The 23,597-nt window shown below is 40.3% G+C and overlaps 1 long non-coding RNA gene across 1 annotated transcript in view; it reads right to left on the reverse strand.

Annotated features, from left to right (window-relative positions):
• Positions 1–1,170: 1,170 nt before the first annotated feature.
• Positions 1,171–23,597, reverse strand: part of LOC134805835 (uncharacterized) — a 49,803-nt gene continuing 27,376 nt past the window's right edge. The window contains exon 4 of the long non-coding RNA XR_010146405.1: positions 1,171–1,221. This is a non-coding gene — a long non-coding RNA (uncharacterized LOC134805835). The remainder of the gene's footprint in view (positions 1,222–23,597) is intronic.

The following is a 23,597-nucleotide window of genomic DNA, read 5'->3' on the forward strand; positions in this document are numbered from 1 at the left end:
GCGCACCAGGGATGCGGCGCGCACACGCAAGGTCGCCTGAAAACAATCGACGCCCGCCTCAGCAAACATCCCTGATGCGCTACAGAAGCGAGGCAGTCCCATCATCACCCGGAACGCGTTATTATATTGGACTCGAAGGGCCCTATTGCGAATACTGAACCCAAAGGCTGCAGGTATACAGGGAAGTACAGAACGCTCTAAAGAGAGTGATCTTTACCCCCCTGGAGCAACCCGCAAACCTTCGTGCTATCATATTTGCCCGCACCGACAAGGCCCTTCGTTCCCTTTCAATATCTATGTCGTCCTTGAGGTTTATGTATAAACTTTACTGCAGAAGCTGCACTTTCTAAAAACTGCTATTATGTTTAATAAGGGCACGAGGTTGCCTATGTTGTACTTAGCTTAAATTCAACGAATCGTTACTACCGTGTTTAATTTAGTACTCTCGTAGTGTTATTTATATATAAGTCGTTGCTACCCTAGAGGGTGATTAAATTTCTATGTGACGTGGCCATAGGATGCCGCATATTAGTGTTTATTAAATAAATGTTGATTTTCATTTGAACATGTCATACGCTTGATGAGAATAGTATCCTGGCGTCCTAATTTAAATATATGGATATATATTCTCACTCCATAGTGGCCTGAACCACGACCCTATCTATACCACTCGTTAGCCGTGAGCATTTTGGAAATTTTGAGTAGTGGGTACTTGGGGATTCTGACCTACTCTAAGGTACTACGGTGTATCTTTAAAAATAAAATATTATAAATACTTCTGGACCCCATCCCCAAATCTTACAATTTTTAAGAGCTTCTTTTTGTTAAATAAATTGTATGTAAAGTCCCTTTTAATCATTTAATCTTAAAAATAAAAGTCTTACTGTGATAATTAACTAGCAATTAAGAACCTTCAATCATCAATTTGTTTTATGGTGGTAGTCATTTTTAACAAGGAAAATGGACCAATCCGCGGCGCCATTGACTACTTTTCGCGTTTTCGCTGGCGCCACTTGAAGGGTTATGTGCATGTTTTATGTCTTGAGCCAATCACACCTTAAAAGGGTTCTCAAATTCATGCTTTGTATTAAGGTGACGTTCGGATGGCACGAGTAAATCCACGAATTATCTCAAGGAAATTGTAAGAAACGTATTAAAAATTATAAATACCATAATCGCATCCGCCGTCGCTGATACAAATTCACCTAGAGCGGTCTTATTCTGAAATGGAAATAGAAAAAACTCTTAAAACAAAATACAATATGAATACAAAGCTCAAAAAGAAATTTTGCTCCGGGATGTGCATGTTTTATCAGCGCGATTCGGGAAATGAATTAGAGATTAACTAGATACGATACGATATAGTAAACATATGTGACGTCCCACGGGTAAAGGTACCTTATGGCGGTTGGCTTACGCTATTGTTAACGCCGCTCCAATATTATTGCGTCGCCATGCGACGTAAGCGCCGGCCGCCATAAGGTACCTTTTTCAGTAGAACGTCACATATCTTCACATAGCCTACTTATAGACACTACAGTGTCACACACACACTACAGTGTCTAAGTAGGATCTTGCTATTCCCAGTAATTTTTCGCCTCGCTCTGTAGCTCCATACACAGTTGACTTCAGATATTCTTTAAATTTAACACATTAGTAATGATGTCATAATTCGAGTCCATCCACCTTGTAGCTGAATAATTTCAGGCATAGGTCTTGTTTAAGCAGGTATCTCCATAGATGCGCTCTAGTTCCTCGCACATATGTTTTGCGGAATCAAATCGCACGATTTTTTGCAGAATGTCATCGGACATGGTTGTCGTCAACAAAATTAAAATTGCCTTGAGCACTACTAAAATTTTAAACCACCAGGTGTTATAATATGGCTACAAATATAATGAATACGTTGGTACCCTAAATAAAAAAATCATGCTTACCAAAAAAAATTACTGAATACCATAAAAATAAGGCCTAAAATTACAAAAGTATCACCGTTTTAATTACGACTGCACTTCAAATTGTATTCGAATACCAAATATATTGAATGATCACCAAAAATCATTAATGATCACCAAATCTTGAAGACTGTTATGTATGTAGGTAGTTTGAGCAAGGGTTTGACAGCTGTATTAAATGATCATCTACTGAACCACACCTAGTCTTTTAATTAACACTGGCGACGGGCTGGCAAAAATACAGTTTTTCGAAGTATGTCGCGTGTGAGACGATGACAACCATCGGCAAGTTAAGTGCATTCGACATAAGTAATGGGAATTGGCGAGTATATGTGGACAGAGTGGAAATGTACTTTAAGGTTAACTCGACCGCGGACGACATGAAGCTACCGGTGTTGATCTCGGCCATCGGTGATACAGCATATGAATTAATGGTAACCCTATGTAGCCCTAAAAAACCAGGGGAGTTAACATATGCAGAGGTTGTAAAAATAATGGAAAACCATCTCCAACCACCGCCATCTGTGTTGGCAGAACGTTTTCGCTTCCGCCAATGTCGTCAGGGCAAAGGTCAGGCAGTAAAAGATTATGTAGCGGAGTTAAAAAAATTATCTCGCTATTGTGATTTTAAAACAACACTTAACGATAATTTGCGCGATCAATTTGCATGCGGGATTAGTAACGATTTATTTCGGCAAAGATTATTTACCGAATCGAAATTAGACTTCGAGAAAGCTGTGTCTATCGCATCGAACCTTGAGGCGGCGGAAAGAGATGCACTAGCGGTGGATTCTAGCGGGGGCGCGGGGACATCGGCGGAGGGGGTGCATCATGCAAGCGCCAGCACAGCAAAGCCTAGTACATTGCAATTTGGGAGTGCCTCGCGACAACAAAATCAACAAAACATGAGTGCAGTGAATTTTAAAAACGGGTGCACGTCGTGCGGGGACCGTTATCATAACTTTACGGAATGCAGATTCCAGAGTTTCGTGTGCAGTAGGTGTGGGAAGATTGGTCATTTAAGGCGCGTTTGCCCAAACCCGATGGAACAAATCGGTGGGCCGGCGGGTAGGCGTCGAGATGGCGCTTCCACTGGCCGGGGCGCGCGGTCACGGTGGCCGCGCGGGCGCAGCGGAGGCCCACGCCGGGGTACTAATGCATTTTGGCTACAGAACAACGAATATCAATCTACGGAGGAAGTGGACGAGTGCTCTGAGGACGAATGTATTAATCAAATGTCCTTAGCAGATTACAGACCGGTGAGCATAGCAATCAGTGTAAATAATGTTCGTCTTATAATGGAGATTGACTCGGGGAGCGCTATATCGTGTGTTAGTGACAAAGTGTATGAGAATTTGTTCCAATCCGTACCGTTACGTAGTTGTGATACAGTCTTAACATTATATGATTATGGTAAGATTAGACCATTGGGCTATATTAATGTACCAGTGGAGTGTAATAATGTTAGAAAGAATCTCGATTTGTATGTCATCAGGGGCGGGAATAGTACAAATTTGTTGGGCCGGCAGTGGATGGCACATTTAGGGTTACGTGCTGAAGTGCCTTTGCCATTAAACTTTGTGGAATCGGGAACGGAAAATGAAATTGTGAACGATATTTTTTGCAGGCATAAAGAGTTGTTTGATGGCGGGCTGGGTCGGTTCACGGGTGGGACGGCGACGCTGCGCGTGCGTCCTGGCGCCGCCGCTGTGTTCCACCGTGCGCGCCCGCTGCCCTACGCGCTCCGTGAGCGCGTCGACGCGGAGCTCGACTCCATGTTGAGCACCGGTATCATCGAGCCTGTGGATGCCTCCGACTGGGCCACGCCACTCGTTCCCATACGTAAGCCTGACGGCAGCTTACGCCTTTGTGCCGATTACAAGGTAACATTGAACAAAGTTTTATTGGTCGACAAATATCCCGTTCCGAGAATAGAAGATGTGTTTAGTAGCCTCAGTGGTAGTACATATTTTACAAAATTGGATCTGTCACAAGCATATTCTCAAGTATTACTAGACGAGGAATCAAAGAAATATACGGTCATTAACACGCACCGAGGGTTATTCACATATAATAGATTGGTTTTTGGCTTAGCTTCCAGTCCAGGTATTTTTCAAAGGTTGATGAGTAACCTCCTACAATGTATTGATGACGTGGTTGTGTTCTACGATGATATTTTAATTACGGGGAGTAACTTAAAGCAACATTTAACTACGGTAAATACGGTTCTAGCTAGATTGCAGGCGCATGGTTTAAAATTAAAAAAGGAAAAATGCGTATTTTTACAAGAAAAGGTTACGTATTTGGGGTATGTTATTGACAAAAGGGGTGTAAGTGTAGACAAAGCTAAAATAAAACCGATCTTGGAAATGCCGTACCCTAGTAATGTCAGTGAACTCCGATCATTTTTAGGCATGGTTAATTTTTATGCTAAGTTCATCAAGCATCTCGGTAATTATTTGGCGCCACTTCATGCGTTGTTACAAAAACACACTAGATGGCAGTGGGGTGAACAACAGATTATAGCGTTTGATAGGGTAAAAAGTATGTTGTCAAGTGCCGAGGTGCTCGCGCATTACGACCCCGCGTTGGAGGTGGTGGTCACAAGTGACGCTAGTTCCTTCGCAGTAGGTGCCATTTTGGCTCAGCGTTACCCCGATGGCTCCGAGCGTCCTTTAGCATACGCGTCGCGCGCGCTTACCGCGGCTGAACGCAATTATAGCCAAATTCATAAAGAGGCGTTATCAATCTATTTTGCGGTCAAACGTTTTCACCGATACTTATATGGTAGGCGTTTTTCTTTGCGAACAGATCATAAGCCCCTGGTTAGTATTTTTGGACCCAATGTAGGCGTACCGAGTATGACGGCCAGTAGATTACAAAGATGGGCTTTATGCTTGTCGGCGTACGATTTCGACATAGAATACGTCAAATCAGAGCAAAACGTGGCGGATGTCTTATCGCGACTTATCAAGGCGCATAAAGTAAGTGAAGTGGAGAATGAGAAAAGGGAGCCAGAACAAACCTATCTCCACTTTGCGTCTGACGCCTTGCTATTAGATTACAAAGTGCTAAAGGCTGAAACTAGGAAAGACCCGTTACTGTCTCGCGTAACAAGTTTTATTTTAGATGGGTGGCCAGATTCCATAGAAATAGAACAATTGAAACCGTATTTCAATCGTAGGAAGGAACTCTATTTAGAACTGGGATGCATTATGTGGGGACACCGAGTGGTCATACCGGTGGGCTGCCAAGACAAGGTTATTAGGGAACTTCATGAAACTCATATGGGAGTAGTTAAGACCAAATCATTGGCGAGAAGTTACGCCTGGTTTCCGGGCATGGATGAAGCGATTGAGCAGGCGTGCGGCGCGTGCGCCGTGTGCGCGGCGACGGCCAGTGCGCCGCCAGCACAGGCCCCGCGCGCCTGGCCCTGGCCGGAGCGCCCATGGACCAGGTTACACCTAGATTTTTTAGGACCCCTCACAGGAGTTATGTACCTAGTAATGGTAGACGCGTGTTCTAAGTGGATCGAGGTTATAAAAATGGCGAGTACCACGGCGGCCGCTGTCATCGCTAAGTTGCGAGAAATCTGGGCTAGGTTTGGTATACCTAAACAGGTAGTATCAGATAACGGACCTCCCTTTGCTAGTCACGAATTTCAGTTTTTCATTAAAAGTAACGGCGTGGAGCATATATTTACAGCCCCATACCACCCTTCGTCCAACGGTGCGGCGGAAAGCGCTGTAAAAATATGTAAACACGTTTTGATCAAAGCACAAAAACAGAAACTCGATGCGGAAATAGCTCTGAGTAGATTCCTTTTAATTTATAGAAATACAATACATAGTTTGACGGGGGACAGTCCTGCCAACATTTTACAAGGTAGAAATTTACGCACACGTCTGGATTGTTTAAAACCGGAGAGAGGGGCGCACGCGCGCGAAGCGCAGGCGCGGCAACAACGCGCTGCTGGCGGTGCGCATCGGGGTTTCCAAGCGGGTGATATGATTTGGTACAGAAATTACAGCTCGAGGAATGCGGACAGGTGGCTCGAAGGAATTATTAAAGAAAGTTTAGGTAGCTCAGATTACGCAGTAGAAACTATTACGGGCGAAATTGTTCATCGTCATGTCGACCAAATAAAACGGCGTTCAAGAAATACTTTGTTACTATTCCCGTGTGACGGGGCACAGTCGGGAGCCGCAGGTCCGAGCAGTCCGGGCGAGCGCGGTGGCACGAGCGGGGCCAAAATTTTACAGCCCGACCCGACTCCGAGGTATCAGCCCCCTAGAAATCGAAATCCTCCAATAAGATATGGGTTCGAGGAAGTATTTTTTTTTAACTAGAGTAATTTCATTTTCGTTTCCGTAGTTTAAGTGATTTAAAGAGTTGTATGGAATACTTGCCATTGTAATTCTTTCTTTTTTTTTTTGTACGGCTAATTAGGTATATTCAGGTCTGAAATCAAGGCTAAGCCTAAAATTGTTCTACTATTAAGTATACATATAGACTTGTTAATTTAATTTTAAGATTATATATGGTGTCATTACATCTAATTGTATCATTACATGTTATTTTTGGCTGTAAGTACCGAATTAACCGCTTTTCATTAACTGTAATAAATTGTAGTATGCAATGCTATAGGAAAAAAAAAAGCATTGTTATTGTGTACTTATTAGTATAATGCTCATAAACACATGTAGGTATATTACTGTCTTTCAGCTTAGGACCATTAATATTCTTATGTAAGTTTGTTTCCTGCGTTTGATTGGCACTACAAGTTTTTTTTGTGTAAGGCAAGAACGATTTATAACTTGTATAGTGAGGTAAACAAGTCGTGCGAAGGGTAGTGTTAGTACTGGTTTTAAAATGTAATAACGCATGTACCTATTTAGACGGACCATAATTAAATAGCTTTATTATAAACTCAATTGTTTATCGTTATATTGTTTAAAAAAAGTTTCTTTAAAATAACGGTGGAGGTGTTATGTATGTAGGTAGTTTGAGCAAGGGTTTGACAGCTGTATTAAATGATCATCTACTGAACCACACCTAGTCTTTTAATTAATGCGATATTTTCACCTAAATAAACCACTATGATTACCAAAAAATGTATACATATTACCAAATAAAGTGAAAGGATGCCAAAATTACTAGCCCCTCCCGCTCAACCCCCCATACCTATAACTACTTTTTTTTTATGACCCAGGGGGAATCCTTTATGGATCCCACTGGCCCGGGAGAAGCTCAGTGGATATGTCCGACTTCCACGGACTAAACCCCCTGGGGTGTTCCGCCGCGCGCTTTATAGGCGGGGTTTCGGGAACTCGATTATAGACCTCCGATACCCCGTCGGCGTTGCTCTTGCGAGCCGACACTCTTCACGACTCACTCTTCTTCTTCTTCGTCGCTCTTGACGACGATATGGGGCTGCTCTAGCAGCTTACTCCGCTGAAGGCACCTCGGAACACTTGAGGGCCTTCCAGCTCGAAACCTCTTCAGGTGATGGGACTCCCGACCCATCACCCGCAGGTTCCCGTTAAGGCGGCATAATCCTTGCTGCGAAGACTCTTCTCCGCCTACCTGGCCTCCTTCGGCGCTGAGGAAGCGAGTTCGCATCGTCCTCGCGCGATCGTTCTGCGGCTTCCTTTAGTGTCAGAACGGTGACGCTAAAGGAAGCCACTGCCGCCACACAAGCCGGTTAGGTTAGGTTTGAACTGCAACCCATACAGAAACGAAATGCTACTAGAAAAGTGGGTTAGGTTAGGTTTGAACTGCGACCCTTACAGAAAAGAAATGCTACTAGTAAAGTGGGTTAGGTTAGGTTTAACTGCAACCCATACAGAAACGAAATGCTACTAGAAAAGTGGGTTAGGTTAGGTTTGAACTGTGACCCTTACAGAAACCAAATGCTTCTAGAAAAGTGGGTTAAGTTAGGTTTGAACTGCGACCCTTACAGAAAAGAAATTCTTCTAGAAAAGTGGGTTAGGTTAGGTTTGAACTGCGACCCATTCAGAAAGAAAATGTTACTAGAAAAGTGGGTTAGGTTTGGATTGAACTGCGACCCTTACAGAAAAGAAATGCTACTAGAAAAGTGGGTTAGGTTAGGTTTGAACTGCAACCCATACAGAAACGAAATGCTACTAGAAAACTGGGTTAGGTTAGGTTAGAAAAAGGTGACGAAGTGAATTAATTAATTGAATAGGATAACGACATATTAAATATTTGCATATTTTTAATTAAAATGTGGTTATAATTTTGGTGGTCATTTACTATTTTTGAGTTTACAATCATTATTTTGGAGTCATTTGCTTTAATAGGATAGCAAGATTTAAAAATTTGGTTATAATATTACATTTAAAATGGAGTTCGAATTTTGGTGGTCATTTACTATTTTTGGGTTTACAATGATTATTTTGGTGTCATTTTATTTAATAGGATAGCAAGATGGAAAAATTTGGTTATCATTTCACATTAAAATGGGGTCTGAAATTTGGTAATCATTTACAATTTTTGGGTTAATAATGATACAATATATATACAGTGGTACTACTAAACGAAATTAATAACTAGCTTAAATCTAAAATAGGCCCTTGAGGCATTGTACCAAGGATGCTGGCGGCATTTCCTCGCTGTATCGCAATGCTGATACGTTGTGCGTGGTAGCCGCCAGCTCTTCGGTCACCAGTTACGTCAACCAGACGCTTCGCGATTTCTGCGAACAACTTATGCGCGCTGGGACCCCATGGACCTAGAGTTTCAACACCAAATGGTACAAAATGGTACTCTCTACCGAGGCTCTTATATTTGTTACGTTTTAGAATTTCGGCGCTTTCCGCCGCTCCGCCCGCTTTTACAGTAGTCCGTTGGAGGTGGGACGGTGCCAGTGTGTCTACGCAGGTAGCATCCCACACCAACATCCGTCCCAAGCTCCAAGGAACTGAGGACACTCCATCGGGCCTCTTGCCATCATCTCTGATAATGCCAGTCGGCTCAAGAAGAGCAGGCACATTGATGGTGACAAGAGACCGACGGACTATGTCATTAAGCGACGCATGTCTCGAAAAACGGCCTGCACTTTTTTGACAAGATAATCCGTGGTGTCCCAGTCGGTACACGTCCGTGCCACAAGAGCATATGTGTGGCGTACACACCGAAACCCCGAGTCGCAAACCAGTCGCCAGTCTAAGGGAGGCCGGATCCAAGAAAGTACCAGTATTGGGCGAAGGATGGGCATGTAGCCAGTAACCGGCTTCCCGGGCTCCGACCGCCAAAAGCCTCGCGCGGTCTGGACCTGTACAGTTGTTTAGGAGAGTATTGTAAGTTAAATCACAATAAACATTATCCCAACTCCTTTGTGAATTTGGGTTGTCTGGAAATTGTTTGCCTGGGCAAGCAATTTTAAAAGCATTTTTGGCGTCCTCAAAGCCCGCGATCTCACAGTTTGTGAGCAAAGCCCTTAAGATATTTCCTATGAGACCAGACGTGCTATGAGTGGACGCCAAAAAGGCTGGGGAAGCCACACTGGAAATTTTGCGACTTCCTAAACCTCCAAACCGAATGGGGAGGGACGCTTGAGACCAGGAAGGCTCACTTAGCTGAATGTTTAGAATCGTCTCTAAACTAATTTTGATCAAATCATCTATGGGCGACAATAAATTTTGATGTTTCCAGAAAGGACAACAGCGGAGCACACACGTAAATTTAGGGACAAAAAGGCAAGACAAGATAATGATTAGTTTGGGGTCATTTCCAGAGGTCGGAAACCGGTATTTGCTCCATACAAAAATACCGGTATTATTACGTTCGTTTTCGTTCTTTGGTTTATTATTTCATTTTTAATTGAAAAATCTAATAATACGAAGTTATTACCTAAATACATGATTCAGTCCTGCGTACAGAGCATAAAATAATTCAAAATATTGGGCTCTTTCGGGGTTTTTAAAAAATACCGGTTCCGAGCCCTGGTCATTTCCTTTAATAGGATAGTAAAATGTAATAAAATTGGTAATCATTTCACATTAAAATGGTGTTATAATTTTGGTGATCATTTGTAATTTTAGGGTGGTAAAGTAGATTTTTTTGGTATTAAATTTTACTAAATCTGGTGATCAGTTAAATAGTAGCCTTATAATATTGGGATGCTAATTTCCCTATTTGAATCATTCTCGTGTTTATAATGCTTGCTCCATTTTTATTCGGTTACACTTTAAAATTAATAGAGAATAATCATATAATATCTCTGTTTACGACATTTACTTTTGTGTGACAGTAAAAACAACAGTTGCTAGGTTACAACTGCCAGGATGAATATTTGTTATTCACAGTAGAATCTAAGTAGCGAATGTTCTTAAATATTCTAGATAAACATAAAGAATAATGACAAAAGACTATGAACTCTAATTACTAGAATTAAAGTTGAATTTTACTAACTTATATATCTTTATGTATTTTGACGGATTCTATTCGAATTTGACAGAAGCCCTACCGTATTTAAGGTTAATAATGTCTACTGGCCTTAAAATTGTGTATGAAATTAATTACAAGCAAATATCAGCCTTAATGAATTAAGTATTGGATCTGTGATATTCGAAGACAAAAAGTCGTATGCTCATTTTAAAGACTATGAACTCTAAAGTACTAGGAATAAAGTAGAATTTACTAATGCTGTAATGATGTAGCGCTGTAACGCTAAGACAGCCCAAAAAATGTTGGGGCGATAGAATAAAGTTTCACTTTAATAAATAAATCTGCAGCTACATTAAGCCGGGTTCCCACGGCCCGTTGTTTCACAGATCTGACCGCGCCTTTACAGGCCGACAGATCGTGGCAATGGTCGCATCCGACGAGGCCTGTGGTCGCCTACCGTCACCCGTTCGATCCGTCGGGAGTCGGTAACTTCAGAGGCGCGGCGCGGCGCGGCGCGACGGTGCCTGTCGCGGCCTGTAGGGGCGCGTCTGCATCGGTTCATTTCTCCTGGGACAGCGCGTGCGCGTACAGTACATGCACACATGTAGGACTAGCGGTAACGACAGGCTGGTACAGGCCGACTCGCACCGTTGGAATGGCTCGGCGCGAGACGTAATCAACCGCACAGGCATCAACAGCCGTGGCGCGATCCGGCCTGGCCAGTAATAACACGGGCCGTGGGAACCCACCTTTACTGTTACAGCATTACTACTGCGCGGGCGCTGTTACTATTAATTTCCTGGATAAAATGAGTGATATTTTTGGCTACATTACTGTCACGATTAGAAGCAGCAGAGTGCTCGGAATAGGCAGAGTATAAATACCTAAACTTGATAGAACAAATTCATAAAGTGGAGACTGCCTTGCTGTAATTTTTAGAGCTCCGTACAAAACTTTGTTCACGGAGCTCTTATTTTTTCCGGGATTAAAGTCACTGAAACGTACTAATAATATAATATCGTTATAAATACGGTAAGAAAACAATGCATTCCTATTGAATTGAATGCAGTTTTGTTTTTCTTTTTACACGACTGCCCAAACAAAAAGAGTGTATTGTTGTTTTCAGCGTTCATGTTTGTATGTATATTTATTTATGTGAGTTTCTTTATTCCACCTTAACTTTTGAATGCCTTAACGGATTTAGACGTATGTTACATCCTTACTAGGGCTTCCAATACCGGGATCCCGGGATACCGCAATACCGGGATCCCGCCTATTTTAACGCATTTTTCAATACCGGTATTTTTTTAATGCAATACCGGGATCCCGGTATTTTCAAAAACAAGGAAAATGTGCCGATTATACCGTGTAATATCCATTAAAATGATTAAATTCTGCTGTATCAAGAAGATTACTACACGTCAGACGTATTTAACTGGCATCATGACCACATTTAATTGAAACAAGATCTGTGCATTTGCGTTAGATAAATATTTGGTGATGAATTCTGATGTTCAGGATATGATATTAATATAATTCGTTCTTAAAATTATATCAAAAAGTAGAAAGAAATGACCAAGGAATTGTAGTATGGCAAACGAATTTTTGGCGTCTTTGAATATAGTTGGCTGGTTTATTAGGTTGATCTAAAAATGTGACTGGTGAAGTCAACAAGGCGGATAAAATGATTGCCAACCTGGAGGGTGAAATGATAATTATTGCAGATGGCGATTATTGTTTCATATCCTAATTTAAGGACATACATATCTGATGTTACAGTGAGCATTTTTTTAATAAAACTCAAAAAATTTAAGCGATTCATAGTCAATACCGGGATCCCGGGATCCCGGTATTTATGAAGACAGTTTCGGTATTAATACCGGTATTGAAAGAAGTCCGGTATTTGGAAGCCCTAATCCTTACGTTATCCCGGGTGACATAGGCTATGTGACGTCATTATAAAAACAATATGGCGGACTTAATACGCCATATTATGCAACCTTTAGAAAAAAATATCGTGCAAACCTATCGAGTAGGGTGTCAAAATGAAGGGCTGTGAAAGCCGATTAATAATATATATGCAACATGTGGGTCTAAGTTTAAATTTGAGGAAGTAAGAATTGACAAAATATGTACTTTATAAAGAAAAGCTTATCTTATAAAACCAAATATTATTATTGAATGGGATATTTAAAAAAGGGGTTTGACCGCTGATCATAAAAAAATATAATTTTAGTATATTATTAATCGATAACTACGATGCAGAGTCCGTCTAAGCTAACTCTGCACCGACTTTGGCAGAACAAATCGTGAAATTATCATCATTAGGGTGGTTCACGTTTGTATGGGAAAAATTCAAACTCAAGCTAGAAGAAGCGGCACCCCCTCATTTTGTTACACTTGTTATGTTCATGGTATAATAATATACTCCGCCTGGTACTCCATTCCGAGATTCGCGTATGACCTAACTGACACGCGCCTACGTCATCATGCTGTTTACAGGTTCTCAAACTTTGAAATGTGGGAGAATTTTAACCACACAGGAACGGCCCAAAGGATTTAACGAAAGCAGACAAATATGGTGTGCACTGAACCGTCTAAGGACTGGTATCGGCAACTGTGCGTACCTCTGGCACAAGTGGGGGTGGAGCGAGTCGGCGGCGTGCGAGTGTGGAGACCCAGAACAGACCATACATCACATGGTATTTCAGTGCCCTGTACGGCTACCACCAGTTTTGACATTGACAGATTAACTCGCGTTTACGTAAATTACTTTCTATACATCTCGCTTGCACTAATATGCGAGTACGAGCGAGATGCATAGAAAGTAAGTTACTTAAACGTGAGTGAATATGTCAATGTTAAAACTGGTGGTAGTGCTTCTATTACCAGATATAATGGCCCAGTGTAACGTAGTGTTACATAAACAATATAATTAAGTAAATTAACGATATTAACTTAGCTTTAAAAACTAGAACTTATGTTTAAACGTAATAATATACCTTATAATTAACTATTTACAAACTAACAAAATTAATAATTACCTTTAATTACATAGTATTAATAAATATAATATACATTTATAAAATATTGAATGTAATGCATCGCCTTAACGGTATTAGTGCGAGGCGTCGCCTTAACGTCTCGACTGGTTTGCAGGACAAGTTTTCTGCATATGGTCTTTATAACCAGAGCGCCCCGCGGGTCAGAGGCATTGAAGGCATTCCCCCTGCGGAGACGATTAAGGTCGGACGCGCGCTGCGCCCGCACGGACATATTTTCGTGTCGGGTCGCACGCGCTGGTCGCGTCCGACCATATTTAAAGAGTGATTATAGTATTGTCTCACAACTACATATTTAGTTGTTTTAGAGATGTTATTGCATTAAATTAAGTGTGTTCGCGTCCCATATATGGGTAAGTTTTGAAGAATGCATTTTAAAACGTTAACGCTTTTAGCTATAAGACATTTTAGTAATTAGCGATATCGAATAGTGTGTAAAGCTTACAGTGTTAAATGCGTGTTCGTATTTAGAGTGCCGCAATGCGAGTTAGGTATTGCATCAGCCTTCTGCCGCGTCATGCCACTTACGGCTACCCTCTTTTAGAATAATGAAATGGTTAATTTTCTCCTTTATTGTATTTTATTATTTCTTCTGTAACTCCGTTCTGATTTTGAGCACCTACACCAACTATATGCGGTTTCCCCTTGCTTTGCTTTATCCCCGGTGCTCATCATCGACGGCAATCAAGTACGGAGGAGCCCAATCTAATGCGGGTCGTTTATCCACAGGGTGCGTTTAATACATTGAAGTAATCGGGCGTCGTGCTGCGAGACCTGGGCTTCGGTAGCACACGGCGGCCCGTCTCCATGCGCCCAGTTCGAGGTGCCACACCCTATCCGTCCGCCGGCCACCCCCTGTGAAGCTGTGAAGCTCTGTTTCCGGGACCTCCGCCACCTTTCACCAGCGCCGACCACCAGCGCCAGGACCAGGGGAGTACCAGCGATCCGCGGAAGCGAACCATACGGGCAAAAAGACCTCAGACCCTGAATATTCTTAATAAATCTGTGTTGGCTAATGGTGTGTTTCAATCCTCAAAGCCGCCATCTTAGTTACCGTCACACCAGTTGAGGATTTTAAAAACCTAACAATAAACGCAAGTTTGTATCTGCGGAATTGTAAATTTTGATGTTAAGTGTAAATTTAATAAGTGTGTGTACCTATTGCCATACGATAAATAAATAAGTATCATTATAACCGTTAGGGATTTTTTACTTATTTTTAACATTTATGATGATGATGACATTTTTTTTAAAGGCCGAAGGTCGAGCTCTACGTAGGGCCTACGGCTCAGAGCGTAAGACAGATGTGCGCTTCCTGCAACTTGTCCAACTATATGCACTTGGTTCAAAGCCAGGCGCCAAAGTCCCCACACTAATAGGGTCAGACATAGCCCGATGCACGTGGCGCGCTGCACGCGGTCCAAAGCCAGGCGCCTTCGACTCTCTCATATTAAAGTGTTGGGCGTAGCCCGACGTACGTGGCGCACTGTACGCGTTCCAAAGCCGGGAGGCGCCCTCATACTAAAAGAGTCGGGCGTAGCCCGACGTATGTGACGCGCTGCACGCGGTCCAAAGCCAGGCGACTTCGACTTTCTCATTCTAAAAGTCTAGGACGTACGTGACACGCTGTACGCTTAAGGTGGGGTCAGACGGTTAATTTTTTGTTCATTTTCTAGTTTCATTATTCATCTTTCACTCAAAGTGACACGTCTGAACACAAAATGAACCGAAAATGAAAAATGAATTCATTTGTGAAAGAATCCAACAATGTTGGATATTTTCATTAGCCATCTTTCACTCGCACTCCGAATGAACAGAAAATGAACAGTGTGAACACAGAAATGAACGTTCATTCGGATTTTGTATATTTTTCTCGAATCCTGTGGGTATACTACCTACTATCTAGCTTGACAAAGATAACGTAAAAGCAATAAAATGGTGTTCAAGTGGAACGAACAAAGTAGGATACATCAGATATAGTTTACGTGGCGCACTGTACGCGTTCCAAAGCCGGGAGGCGCCCTCATACTAAAAGAGTCGGGCGTAGCCCGACGTATGTGACGCGCTGCACGCGGTCCAAAGCCAGGCGACTTCGACTTTCTCATTCTAAAAGTCTAGGACGTACGTGACACGCTGTACGCTTAAGGTGGGGTCAGACGGTTAATTTTTTGTTCATTTTCTAGTTTCATTATTCATCTTTCACTCAAAGTGACACGTCTGAACACAAAATGAACCAAAAATGAAAAATGAATTCATTTGTGAAAGAATCCAACAATGTTGGATATTTTCATTAGCCATCTTTCACTCGCACTCCGAATGAACAGAAAATGAACAGTGTGAACACAGAAATGAACGTTCATTCGGATTTTGTATATTTTTCTTGAATCCTGTGGGTATACTACCTACTATCTAGCTTGACAAAGATAACGTAAAAGCAATAAAATGGTGTTCAAGTGGAACGAACAAAGTAGGATATATGGTATTTCTCTCTCTGTATCCCAGAGTTCCAAAACAATCACCAGTAGCAAGGTATCGAAGTACAATTTGGAGTTTTATTCGGCTAGGTATACTGACTCTCATTAAAGTGTTTTCTTTTGCTATTAACGGACCTATTACTAATAATAGAAGTTCTACAAAATTACGTGCAAAATTAGTATCCGCAAATGATTGCAATACGATTTCGGATCTTCATCGGCTGTTCTCTCAGCAATGTATTCGAGGCTCCAAATAAATTTCTTCTTGCGATCCAAGGTCGCAGCCACTACCGACGACGCTTTTTTTGCATCTTGTTTGTTAAAATCTTTATTGAATGATCACAAACTTATACCAAGACGCACAACTTCATTCGACGCCATAGTGAAAGAAAAGAAAAAAATAATAATCTTTCCAGCAGCCGTGTGAACGTGAAATGAAAGGAAAATGAAACATTCACTCGAGTGAACCGTCTGATCCCACCTTTAGCAAAGCCGGGCGCCTTCGGCGCCCTCATACTCAACACGTCGGGCGTAGCCCGACGTACGTGGCGCGCTGTACGCGTTCCAAACCCGGGCGCCCTCGGCGCCCTCATACTAAAAGAGTCGGGCGTAGCCCGACGTATGTGACGCGCTGCACGCGGTCCAAAGCCAGGCGACTTCGACTTTCTCATTACGCCCGACGTACTTGACACGCTGTACGCTTAGCAAAGCCAAGCGCCTTTATACTCAAAGCGTCGGACGGTAGCGTATGACTCATAGCAAAAAAAATCTTATACATAAATAATAAACATAAAATTTCCTACAAGAAACACATAGAACACTTTTCGCTAGGATCAATATTTAAAAAGACAAAGCTGCGGGTAAGTTAATTATAATCAATTTTAAAGTCCCTTTTTAGTTTTTTGTAAATAACTCGTAAACATTGTCCCATAGCAAAACAGGTTTTTAAGAATAATTTATCTATATACAATTTCCTCCAAAACATATCCGGAACACTTTTCTCTAAGATCAATATTTAAAGCGATATTAAAGGAAGAAAGTTAATTATAATCAGTTCACAGATCACTTTCATTATTTTTTCGTAAATAACTCGTAAACGGTGGCCCGTTGCAAAACAATATTATACATTGATTTAAACTTTCACGATTATTAAACATTATCAAGCTACACAACGGGACTTAATCGCGTATTTAAGTTTTAAGATTTACCTCCGACTTTTCGAGGACGGCGTTGTGTTCTCCTAGACCACGGGGACAACGCCGTCCTCGAAACGTCGGAGGTAAATCTTCAAACTTAAATACGCGATTAAGTCCCGTTGTGTAGTTTGATAATATTATACATAAACATTAAACATAAAATTGTCCACAATAAAGGTTCTGTACACTTTTTCGCTACGATCTATATTTAAAGAGGTATTAAAGGGGGTATGTTAATTATAATCAATTTCCAGGTTCCTATTTTTAGGTTTTCGTAAATGACTCGTAAAATAAGGCGCATAGCAAAATAAGTTCTTAATGTTCTTGTAAATAAATAATCGGCATAAAGTTTTCTACGAAAAACATATTGAACACTTTTCTCTAGGATCAATATTTGAAACGATATTAAAGGAAGAAAGTTCATTACAATCAATTCACATGTCACTTATTTTTTGTGTTTAGGGTTCCGTACCTCAAAACGAAAATACGGAACCCTTATAGGATCACTCCTGCGTCTGTCTGTCTGTCCGTCTGTCACAGCCCATTTTCTCCAAAAGTACTGGACCAATTAAGTTGAAATTTGGTACACATATGTAAATTCGTGACCCAAAGACGGACATCTTACGTAAACAAATGAATTTTAAACTATATCGTGTTACATATTAAATGAAAAAGCTCATTTTGTAAATCTGAAATATATTTTTTTGGAAATATAAAAATAAATATTTTAGAAGGCATCTAAGAAAATAGCCATATCTCATTAAATATTGATCGTAGCGAAAAAGTGTACAGCATTTTTTTTGTGGACAATTTTATGTTCAATATATATGTATAATATTGTTTTGAAACGGGCCACCGTTTACGAGTTATTTACGAAAAATTAAAAAAAAGTGAACTGTGAACTGATTGTAACTAATTTTCTTCCTTTAATATCGCTTTAAATATTGATCATAGAGAAAAGTGTTCACGATATTGTTTGAAGCAAATTTTATGTATATAATTTATTCTTAAAAACCTATTTTGCTATGGGACACCGTTTACGAGTTATTTACAAAAAACTAAAAAGGGATTTTAAAATTGATTATAATTAACTTACCCGCTGCTTTGTCTTTTTAAATATTGATCCTAGCGAAAAGTGTTCCGCATGTTTCTTGTAGAAAATTTTATGTTTATTATTTATGTATAAGATTTTTTTTTGCTATGAGTTATACTTTTCAAATTATTAACGAATAAATAAAAACAAGGAAACTTATAATTTATTATAATTAACTTTCTCTCTTTATTATCTTTTTAAATATTGATCCCTGCGAAAAGTGTGCTGAATCTTATTTGTTAAAAATTTTGTGTAGAGTATTATCGTTTAACAACATTGTTTGATATTGGCCACCGTTTATGAGTTATTTACGAAAAACTAAAAAAAGGGACCCTAGAAGTGATTATAATTAAATTTCCCGCTTTAGTATCTCTTTGAATATTGATCCTAGCGAAAAATTGTACTGAATTTTTCTTGTAGGCAATGTTATGCAGATTACTTATGTAATAGAACATTTTTTGCTATGCGCCACCGTTTAAGAGTTATTTACGAAAAACTAAAAAAGGGACTTTTAATGTCAAATACCTCACTTCCGGTCAAGAGTTCGATCGAGCAAATTCGGATTCAGCGGGGTCTAATTAGGTTAAAAAACCCGGTTGCCAAAAAGTTATATGATTTGCCAGTCGAAATCGATTTGATGAAAAAAAAACCCAGTCTAATATAAATATCACTGAGATCTATTATACAGCTGTAGGACCAGGAGTGTACTCTTATGTCTTAATACGCACAGAGCGTTAGATCCCTAGTAGCATTTTCGTTGGGGCCTACGGTGCCAACGGTAGGGAAAACGTTGGGATGAGGTTCGTTCCGTAGCCAACATTAATTTTGTATTGGCCCACCATCGCATTTACCAACATTCGCTGTGGCACAGATGCCCAACAATGGGCCTTTGTGTATTTTGGTACCGTTGGCTAAACAACGATAATATTCGTTGGCCCAATGATGACATACATCGCATTTACCAACATTGGCAGTGACAGTGATGCCCAACAATGGGCCTTTGTGTATTTTGCTACCGTTCGCTAAACAACGATAACATTCGTTGGCCCAATGGTGACGAATACCGCATTTACCAACATTGGCTGTGGCACGGATGCCCAACAATGGGCCTTTGTGTATTTTGGTAACGTTGGCTAGTCAAGGATATCATCCGATGGCCCAATGATGACAAATATCGCATTTACCAACATTGGCTGTGGCACTGATACCCAACAATGGGCCTTTGTTTATTTTGGTAACGTTGGCTAATCAACGATATCATCCGATGGCCCAATGACGACAAATATCACATTTACCAACATTGGCTGTAGCATTGATGCCCAACAACGGGCCTTTGTTTATTTTGGTAACGTTGGCTAATCAACTATATCATCCGATGGCCCAATGACGACAAATATCGCATTTACCAACATTGACTGTAGCATTGATGCCCAACAATGGGCCTTTGTGTATTTTGGTAACGTTGGCTAATCAACGATATCATCCGATGGCCCAATGATGAAAAATATCGCATTTACCAACATTGACTGTGGCACTGATGCCCAACAATGGGCCTTTGTTTATTTTGGTAACGTTGGCTAATCAACGATATCATACGATGGCCCAATGACGACAAATATCGCATTTACCAACATTGGCTGTAGCATTGAGGCCCAACAATGGGCCTTTGTGTATTTTGCTACCGTTCGCTAAACAATGATAACATTCGTTGGCCCAATGGTGACGAATACCGCATTTACCAACATTAGCTGTGGCACGGATGCCCAACAATGGGCCTTTGTGTATTTTGGTGACATTGGCTAGTCAAAGATATCATCCGATGGCCCAATGACGACAAATATCGCATTTACCAACATTGGCTGTAGCATTGAGGCCCAACAATGGGCCTTTGTGTATTTTGCTACAGTTCGCTAAACAACGATAACATTCGTTGGCCCAATGATAACAAATATCGTATTTACCAACATTGGCTGTGGCACTGACGCCTAACAATGGGCCTTTGTGTATTTTGGTACCGGTGGCTAAACAACGATAACATTCGTTGGCCCAGTGAGCACAAATATCGCATTTACCAACATTGGCTGTGGTACTGATGCCCAACAATACCAGTTGAGTTTGCTTGTGGCGTCACTAGATGGCGTTACTGTCTCCAAACATCGAAGTTATAGTTATTTTCTCGATTATTCCGGATATAATCATAATATTTTTTAAAAGTAACTTATAAATCTAATAGCTATAACTATAAAATTTATACATAATTTAAAAAATTGTATTTTACCAACATTTTCTCAATTTAAATCTCAAAAAACATAAATCTCGCTTACGAAGTTTCGAAGTGCGGTTAGTATATATACAAATTAGAGTGTACAGTAAGTGTACTTGCTTCGGCAGTACATATACTAAAATTGGAACGATACAGAGAAGATTAACAACAACTGCTGTCTAGCCTAGGGCCTTCATGTGGATACAACCAATGCCTAGTTGCCTACCGTAGTGTAATTGTAATATTTATCAGCAGAGGCCCAACGTCGTATTACACAACCACTTACTTAACGTAGGGTAACTGTAGGACTCGTAAACAAAAGCCCATTACATAATTAGACTGTAGGCACACTATAAATTACACAACTATTTACCTACGGTAGTATTGTAAGAATCCTACACAAGGCCCAACGTTAAAGTTACAATGTTGGCCCTTTGTGGGACAAGCTGTGTTGGGCCTTCAACCTGGTGCACGACTACCTACCGACCTACCTGACTTGCCGTTGGGTAATTGTTGAATTTGCAAACAGAAGCACAACGAAAAAATTGCCCTTTTTTATTTTTTTGCAGTTGGCCCTACAGCAAGCCATACGGCCAAATGTAACAATTAACCAACCATCAAACAAATGTGTATAGGCCCAACCACGGCCCAACCAAAACCACCACCGTTGAATAATTGTATGATTTATTTAAATAGGCCCAACGATAAAATTACTCTAATGGCCCTCTGTTGGGAATCTTCGGGAGGGCCTTTGTCGAGGGCCCTCCAGCAAATCGTACGGCCAAATGTAACAATTAACCAACCATCAAACAAATGTGTATAGGCCCAACCACGGCCCAACCAAAACCACCACCGTTGAATAATTGTATGATTTATTTAAATAGTCCCAACGAAAAAATTACTCTTATGGCCCTCTGTTGGGAATCTTCGGGAGGGCCTTTGTCGAGGGCCCTCCAGCAAATCGTACGGCCAAATATAACGGTTGCCCAACTAATACGTAAACAAAGGCCCAACAAAATCCCTACAAGAAAATGCTATTAGGGATAGAACTAAAAGTGAGTAGTTATAGATCTATGCTACTTGGGCATGACCCCAAAATTAATTAAATTAATTAAAAAACACGATTGCGAAAAAGCGAACTGAAAAGACAAAAATAATTTTTAGTTGTGTTAGTTATAATATACTCAACTTAATGAATGTAAAAAATCTAAAATGTTTCAAATAAACTAAATTAATAAAAAATTAAAAAAGGCGACTGAAAAAGCCAATTGAAAAGACAAAAATAATTTTTAGTTGTGTTAGTTACTCAACTTAATGAATGTAAATAATTAGAATATGAGTGGTTAGTGAAGGTTATAAACAGCAAACGCAAAAGTTTATTGCTCATTTAGGATCGTGACTGTACCTGTGTATTTTATTTCGATTGCAGTCGGGGACCTTTTAAATGGGAAAATATCAATACATCAAGGTTTTCAATTCGCCGTTTCGCAGTCGTGTTTTTTAATTTTTTAAGGAATGTCTCCTTTAAGTAAAATGAGCCAACTTAAGGATTTAAGGTAGTTTCCCTCCATGGCCAGACTTATTTTTCCACACTGTATATACAGCGTGGAATTTGAGGACGGACCTTTCCGGAAATGGGAGATAGTTTAGCCTTAGCTCTATATTTTCTCCATATAAACTATGTTAATATGGGCAACCGTTTCTAAATTATGGCCTTTTAAACATCCATGCAAAAAACTACTCGGTTCTAACCCTAACAGGTGGCAGGGTCAATGAACTTACTTGTAAACAATCGTTAGACGACAGGTATGTTAAGTTTTGCCCCTTAGGTAGGTTTTCATAGGTCTTCTGGCTACTCGGTAAGAATCGTCGCAGGATTTATGTAGGTAAGAGATTCTAAGCGTGTGGCTCCCCTTGTTTAGTTTTTGGATGTAGTATGTATGTAATTTCTCAATATTAAATAGTACTAACGACAATAAACAGTGCAAATGGTGACATTGACAATCACTCAAAAGTCATAAACAATAAAAAATTATATCGTAACCTCTTTTACCATGAAGCCCTATGTTTACCTGGAGCCTGGAGTAATAAAAAGGTTTGACATGTTTCATAAAATTGTTTTCGAATAAATTGAAACCGTGCCCAGGTTGAACAGGATTTTTATTTCATGTAATGATTGTGTTTGATTATTATTTTGGTTTAAAACGTGCATGAGAAATATGAAATACTTAATTAATTGCATTTCCTATAATTAACTAACCTCTTTGCGTGGTTGAAAATCAACACTATGGTTAGAATGTAATTGTCATTAACCTTACCTAATGTCATAAGTATTCGATAAAAATGCCTTTGTTGATTGTTTAAATTTGCTTTTATCATACGCGACATGCAACTATAATGCGGCTGATTCTTATACATAGAGAAACATATCTGGGCGTAGGACGATTTTACGTGCTTTTGGTCGACATTTCGATTGCTGACAATCAGCCCATTGTAGCACGAACCAGCTCGGAATGACCAACAAACGTGGACGATGTGTTGATCAACTGGCGGCTAGACTAGAAGAACGAATGCGGTACCTATTTTGAACAGAATCCAAAGGTTCATGCATACACTATCTCATACTCGGCCACGGGCTGCATCATGCATTGTAAGAGGTGGAGGAACATTTGAACGCCATGAATGTGAACATACTGTTAGATATGGTTAAAACTAATAAAGATTTCGCACTTATTTCATGAATTTAAGTATTTGACATATTTATGTTTTAATCTAACCACACTATGGTAAAGGGTTATCTCCACAGTTAAAAAGTAGTGAATTTGTTATATTTAATTTTTAATGAATTCATGATTCTGGCCCTTACTAATCTATTCTATATCACTTAAACGACGCCATATTTCCGGGAAGGTCTTTCGTGACGTTCCACCCTGTATATATTATGTATGTAGAAAGTTACAGAAAATTGGTTGTTTTATTTTACGCCTATTGATTGTATTGGAGAAAAAACCGGACAAGTGCGAGTCGGACTCGCCCACCGAGCGTTCCGTACTTTTTAGTATTTGTTGTTATAGCGGCAACAGAAATACATCATCTGTGAAAATTTAAACTGCCTAGCCATCACGGTTCATGTGATATAGCC

Source organism: Cydia splendana, unplaced genomic scaffold (assembly GCF_910591565.1).
Source record: "Cydia splendana unplaced genomic scaffold, ilCydSple1.2 scaffold_68_ctg1, whole genome shotgun sequence".
Lineage (NCBI taxonomy): Eukaryota > Metazoa > Arthropoda > Insecta > Lepidoptera > Tortricidae > Cydia > Cydia splendana.